This window comes from Tupaia chinensis, unplaced genomic scaffold, assembly GCF_000334495.1.
Source record: "Tupaia chinensis unplaced genomic scaffold, TupChi_1.0 Scaffold143591_1, whole genome shotgun sequence".
Classification (NCBI taxonomy): domain Eukaryota; kingdom Metazoa; phylum Chordata; class Mammalia; order Scandentia; family Tupaiidae; genus Tupaia; species Tupaia belangeri.
Genome location: NW_006203437.1, coordinates 1,559,133 through 1,565,922, shown reverse-complemented (window position 1 = coordinate 1,565,922; position 6,790 = coordinate 1,559,133). Strand labels below are relative to the sequence as shown.

Below are 6,790 nucleotides of genomic sequence, written 5' to 3'. Positions count from 1 at the left end.
CATGGTTCGAGTCCCAGACCTGGTGGCTTAACTCATGCCCAGCGCATGTGCATGCGTGCCCAAGATCCTGAGAGGAGAATGGAGGAGAAGGGATTGCAGTGTGGCCATCCTCCCTGGGAGGTGATTTCTTCCTTTCTGTCTCTCTGTCTCTCTTTCTCTCTCTGTATGGCGAGCGCATGCGCACTATAGCAAACACCTCTCCAAAAAAAAAAAAAAAGAGAGATTTCCATTAAAACAGCTTTAGAAAGTAAGCTTTTAGAAACACCCGCAGAAAACAACAAATAGAAAGATGATTTGGACAGGATGGACAATTCAGGCAAGATAAAGACCATACAACAGAACCTAGAGATAGAGATAAAAATTCGTTACTCGGCGTGTTCCAGAACCTCGTTTTGGGGAGTAAAGCCAAGTGGGTAGAGGGCTCAGCCTGACAGGAAGCAGCTTGAGAAGGGTCTGACAACTATGTAAAAGAATTCTACCCTGGCAGTGTTTCACTTTGTCTTGATAGGTCTCTGAAACAGCAAACTGTAAGTGAATGTACTTTAAGTGTTTTGGAACTTTCTAGTACTGTGTGTTCTGCAGCTTTACTTACCACTGTGACTTGAAATCTATTGTTTTAAGTAGGACAATTAAAGTAACTGACATACTAAAAAGAGTAATACCTTTGACAGAAGACTCCTCCTAAAGAGGTCTTATTCAGCAGAAATTAATTTTAACATATTTAAGATGGTTACTGGATCATGAGAATTGTCAAATGTGACCATTTTCTCAATCAAAAACAAGATAAACTAAAATACATGATTAAAATATTGATGATGAAAAATAGAAGTAAATAGAATGAAAGATTCTGTGGAAAATTAGAGGAAGAGTTAAGTTAAATAAGATAAAGCTATTGCAACCAACTAGCAAACAGATCAGCAAACAATGGGAAAGCTTGAGCTTCCCCAAAGCAAAAGACCCAGCGTCACAGGTTCCAAGCTGTTGGGTGACCTTTAACAAATCAGGATGTTATTTAAAATGGTACTGGTCTTACTGAGTCCCCTCTAAGTCTGTGTCAGAGCACACAGATCTGGGTCCCAACCTTGGAGACACTCTGCATCTGCTCCATTCTCAACAGAGCAGAGGACCCGCACTTCCCTTAGGGTCATTGGTACATGCGGAAAGCAGTCTGGTCTGGACAGAATAATACAGGCACGCACCCGCGGTGTCCGGGTTTGGCTCCACCTAGTTTTCCAGTTTCAAAAGCCTCAACCCTTTAACACAGAAAAACGGGGAAAACACAGGCCTGCAGGGAGCGGCCCAGGGTCGTCTCCCTTTCTGCCCCAGTACGACCATCCCCAGGACACTCCAGGTCTGCAGAAACACAAGACATCCCCCTTCTCCCAGGGACGCCCCTTCTGTGGAAATGCCTAGCTCCTGCTGGCCCCCGCAATCCAAGGGCCCCCTCCCCCGTGGGGGGGGGGGGGTGCGCTGCACTCACTTGGGCCAAGCCCACACAGAGATGGTATCCCTCCCCAAGTCGGGCTGCAGCTGGAGGAGGGCCCCAGGTGCAAGGCACAGACCTGACCCAGACCCTGGTGGGCGGGCTCTGGCGGGAAACCCGCCCACTACCGCCCACCCCAGCCCTGACTCCACCTGCAACCCACCTGATACCTAGTCCAGGGAAAATATCTAAAACTTCTGCTCTGGTTCTTCATCTTTCTCTAGAGCGCATGAGAAAGAATCAAAGAGGGAAAGTGAGAACTCACTCCCTGGGAGAATGGCCAGAGACAGAGAGAAAAACGGACGAGGACAAATCAACCCCTAGGGGGAATAAGCACAGGGAAAGCCTCTCTCCTCCACCTCCCCTCTCAGGATTCTGGGCATAGAGGCATGCAGGCCTGGCATGGGTTTCAAGATGCTGTTTCTGAAACTCCAGCAGCACAGTCCGCCATGTGAGATCCAGATGTTTTAACCACCATGCCGCTGGCTGGCCACAGTTCTGATGGCTTCAAGCTATCGTCTTGGAGAGGCAAATAAAAAGAAAGCCCATCATCCTCTGCTTTGATGAGCTGGATGGCGATCACAAGAAGCAAGGTAGTACAGACGTCCCAGAGACGGGAAGCAGCCAAGCTCCTAGACATCAGCCTGAAAGGAACACTTGGTATTTCACATGAAACAAAAATCCTTGGCCGATACCACCCCCAATACTGAAGGCTGTATACACACGTTTAACAAAACTTACGCAAGAACACAGTCACCAATCCTTGGACCAGTGGAGAGAAACATGAATCCATCCAGGTAAATTCCTCGTTCCACACTAGTACACTCATCACTAAAAGACGACCTTCCTAACGTGAACCACAGACTAGGCAGAATCCCAATCAAGTTCCCGCAAAGGGATCGGCACATTGTTTTTAAACCTAGCATAGATTCCATTAGGCTAAAGAACACAGTTATGGAATTTGCACATCTGGATCTAAACACTTAACATAAAGCTAACTACAGTAATAAGGAAAGCATGAGATTGGTGACGAAATAGATGAATCAATTAGACTAGAGCCCCCAAAGAAACACAGGTGCCTACAGTCCATCGGTTCTGTCAACGGGACCTAGGGAATTAATGGAGCCGACAGGCCTGTTCCACAAATGGCAGCAGAGGCACAGAAGGCCGAATGTCAAAAGGGAAGGTCGAGGCAAACTCTGGAGTGTACCAAAAACGCCGACGTACTAATGGATCATAGACTTCAATTTTCAAATGGGACATCGAAAAAGTTATGCAAGAAAGCACAGAAGAGGGTCCGAACCACCACACTGGGGAACACTGTACTCTGGCCCATTCCCTTCCCTCCAGATGCTCAAGATTCACCCCGCCCCCTTGCCTCGCCCCCACCTCCAAGAACTGGTGTCTCTGAGGCTCCTCCTAAGCCTAGGAGGGCCGCCTATATGAGCTCGGGGCCATTTGCCTTTGGAGTGCTGGTGCTGCCAGAACTTCTTTCTACTTGGGACACAAGGAACAGAGAGCTCCCGGGAGAGACGCCCCTGTGACTCAGGGCCCGCCTCTTTGAAGTGGACTTGATTTTCCCATGAGTGACAGAGACACACAGAGAGACACAGAGAGAGACAGGCAGCCCAAATGGAGACCTCCATGCCACGCTCACCTCCAGTCTCAGCCAGTCAGCCCCGGGTCATGGGCACACACGTGCCTACCATACTCTGGCCGGTCTCTAGATAGGAACCAGGTACCTTTCCACGTAGATCAGCCCCCAGGCACCTCAGCCCATTTGATACCCTCTTCTAAACGTCAGCGACCCAGTCTCTGAATGGTCATCTGGGCACTCACTGGGGGGAGGGGGTCCCAGTCCAACACCAAGCCCAGGGATCCGTCCGCTGCCATAGGCCTGGAGTACCCAGAAGGGGAGTGGAGTATTGGGAGGGACATAGAGCCCAGGCCAACAGGGAGTTGGGATAGGTCAAAGGTAGGGCAGGCAGGAGGGGGAGGTCACAGGCAGAGGCGGGCCAGGGGAGGTGGCATCTGGGCAAAGGCGAGGCCAGTGGGAAGGGGAGATGGGAGGAGGGGTGCTGTCCTAGGTTGAACCATGTCCCCCAGATCTTTATGTCAGAACCCTGACCCCAGGACCCCCAGTACCTCGACCATGACCTTCAATGGAAACGGGGTCTTCACACGTCACCAGGTCCAGGTGAGCTCATTAGGGCCAGTCTCACTCCACGGACGGGGTCCTTTCCCAAAAGGGAGAGCTGAGCACAGAAACACACATGTGAGAAAAAGTGCCCCCTAAATGTTGGGGCTTTGCCGTCATGCACAAGAAGCCTCCAGAAAACCTGTGGGCTGGAGTGAGGCCCAGAACGAACCCTCCCGAGCGTGTCAGCGGGAGCGGGGCTCTGCTGCCACTTGATCCCAGACCTCTGGACTCCAGAGAGGAGACAACGAGTCCCTGTCATCCTGAGCCATCAGATCCGTGGTGCTGTCAGGGCAGCCCAGGGAAGGAAACAGGCACATTCTGGTCTACCCAATGCTCTGCTAGGCCACAGCTGCCTCTCTGAGCCTGCCCTGCCAGAGGATGAGGGCGAAGCAGGGCTCTTCCCAGGCCGCGGCCACCGACCGGAGCTCTGGCCACAGCTCTCAGCCTCCCAAGCCGGTGGGTGGATGAGGACGGGGGTCGGGAGTCAGCCTCCCTGGAGCCATCGCTGAGCCTCCCCTACGGCTCCCACAGCTCAGAAGCCCAGGCTGACCGGGTCCCCGCTCACTCCTTCCCCGCCCCTCCCAGCCATTGGCAGCTTGGAATGGCAAAGGTCTCCCTTTTCACGTCAGTGAGCAAGATGCCAGGGAAGGCACAGGAAGAGGAGGTACCACCCGGCCCTGGCATCTCACCTGCGTCCACAGGCTCCAGGCCGGCCCTTCAGTGGGATGAAGTGTGAGCCCCAGCGGAGTGGCAGTACTGCAGCACCCTGTGATGCTGGCTCCATGGGGGGAGGCCCAGATCTGCATCCCAAGGGCTCTCATACCAGCTGGGCATGGGCGCTGTCCACGGTGCTGCCAGCCCAGTGGCCAGGAGCCGGGATCCGCCTAGACTCTGAGAGTGCTTTTCGGCAGGGCGCCCACCTCTCTCTTGCTTCGTTCCGTGTTCTTGATGTAGCCTGATTTCCGGGTACCTGGGCGATGTGGGAACACTTTATTTAACGTTCCGATTAAACAAGACTCCCGGGGACCCGTCGCATGAGTCCCTCCTGGTCCACACGCTTTTCCAAATGATAGGTCAGGTGCAGCCACAGCGTGGAGGCTCTTGTTTCTGGGACGTTCCTTATGTGGGAAGAAGGTGGCATGGAAAAGGGAAGGTACTGGATTTGCACGTGGCTGACATCAGCGTCCCAAAACTGGTACATTGAAAATCACACCGGTGCCTTGGCCCGGGAGCCCCGGATCTCAAGAGGAGAATAAAGAAAACCTGTGGGCAGCATGTCCGTCCACCCGGTGGGTGGGTGGGTGACGGTGTGTGCCTTCTGACTCTCCCCTCGCCCTTTCTCCCCAGTGGGGACGAGCACCCTTAATGGATGAGCGAGTAGCCAAAACGGTACGGGACTTACAGTGCCGACAGAGCCGGTCACAGAGTGAATGATTAGGAAAAGATCTGTGCCTCATGTGTGGACTAAACTAGGAAATCCTATCACCAACGCGCCTAAGGATAAAACCGAGAAAAGGAGAATCTGAACGGGCTTGCCCGCGTCTCTCTCTCTCTCTCTGTCACACACACACACACGCACACACACACACACACACACACGGGCACACCCGCAAGCGCATGCACACACGCAAGCCAACCGCATCCCCCAAAAAAGGTTCCCTGCAATACACCACTGTGACCACAGGAGGGAGCTCCGGGACACCTTATAGAAGAGCAATAGTGAAAAAAACGCAGTGGAGCATAGGATCCCATTCGGTGATGGGGACCGATGGAAGGGCACCAAGAGGGGCACGCTCCTGGCCAGACACCCCACGGACTGACGACAGCAGCAGCTGGGAGGGGGAGCGAGCGGGCTGGCCGGGCGGCCGGCCGCGTCCGACCGACTGAAAGCGGCCCCAGACGTATTCCATGGTGTACGCCCTGCACGCGTTTTACCTCGCCTGTTTCCCACGCCGTTTCTGCCGTGGGATCTGTGCACTAAACAGACACAGTCGCGGGGAGGGCTGGGCTGGAACGAAAAACCATTCCCTTACCCCGGGAGAAATGGCTTTGTCACGGCCACTCTTCCTCCTCCTCCTTCTCCTCCTCCTCCTCCCTTCCTCTCTCTGGGGGATGCCAAGCACACGATCTCCAAGCTGGAGGTCTGAGACAGATCGCGTGCCTGAAGCTGGCCAGGGGCCGCGAATTCTCAAAAGGACAGCCCCTGAGGCCTTGGGGCCTTCCCCGCCCACAAGGGACTCCAGGGGCCGGCAGGTGGGGGGGCCCCCACGCAGGTGGTGGGCGTGGTAGTGAAGGACACTGGACTCCCACTTGGGAGAACAAGGTCCACGCCCAGGACACAGCGGCTTGCTTTCTCATCGGCTTGATCTCGCTCTCTTGCTTTGTTACCTGCAATACACCACCGTGGCCACAGGAGGGAGCTCCGGGACACCCTATGGAAGAGCAATAGTGAAAAAAACGCAGCCGAGCATAGGATCCCGTTCGCTGATGGGGACCGCCGGAAGGGCACCGAGAGGGGCACGCTTCTGGCCTGACACCCCACGGACGGACGACGGCAGCAGCTGCAGCGGGAACGGGAGTGAGCGGGCCGAGTGGGCCAGCCCGGCAGCTGGCCGCCTACAACTGACCGAAAGTGGACCCAAACGTATTCCACAGTGTACGCCCTGCAAGCGTTTTACCTCGCCTGTTTCCCGCAGTTTCTGCCGTGGGATCTGTGCACTAAACAGACACAGTTGTCCTCCAGCTCCTCCTCCCTCTGCTCCTGCTCATCTCCTCCTCCCCAGCCTCCACCTCCTCCCCCTCCCCCCCCTCCTCCTCCCCCTCCTCCTCCTCCTCCCCCATTCCTCTGGGGGGGGGGGGATGCTGAGCACATGATCTCCAAGCTGGAGGTCTGAGATAGACCTTGTGCATGAACCTGGCCCAGGACAGCGGATTCTCAAAAGGACAGCCCCTGATGCCTTGGGGCCTTCCCCATCCACGAGGGACGCCAGGGGCCAGCGGGGGAGGGGGAACGCAGGTGGTGGGCGTGGTGGTGAAGGACACCGGACTCCCGCTTGGGAGAACACGGTCCACGCCCGGGACCTGGCGGCTTGCTTTCTCATCGGCTC

The 6,790-nt window shown here is 55.1% G+C and overlaps 1 pseudogene; it reads left to right on the top strand.

The window, feature by feature from the left end:
• The first annotated feature begins 3,635 nt into the window (after nt 1–3,635).
• Nucleotides 3,636–6,790, top strand: part of LOC102488788 (DTW domain-containing protein 2-like) — a 10,068-nt pseudogene continuing 6,913 nt past the window's right edge.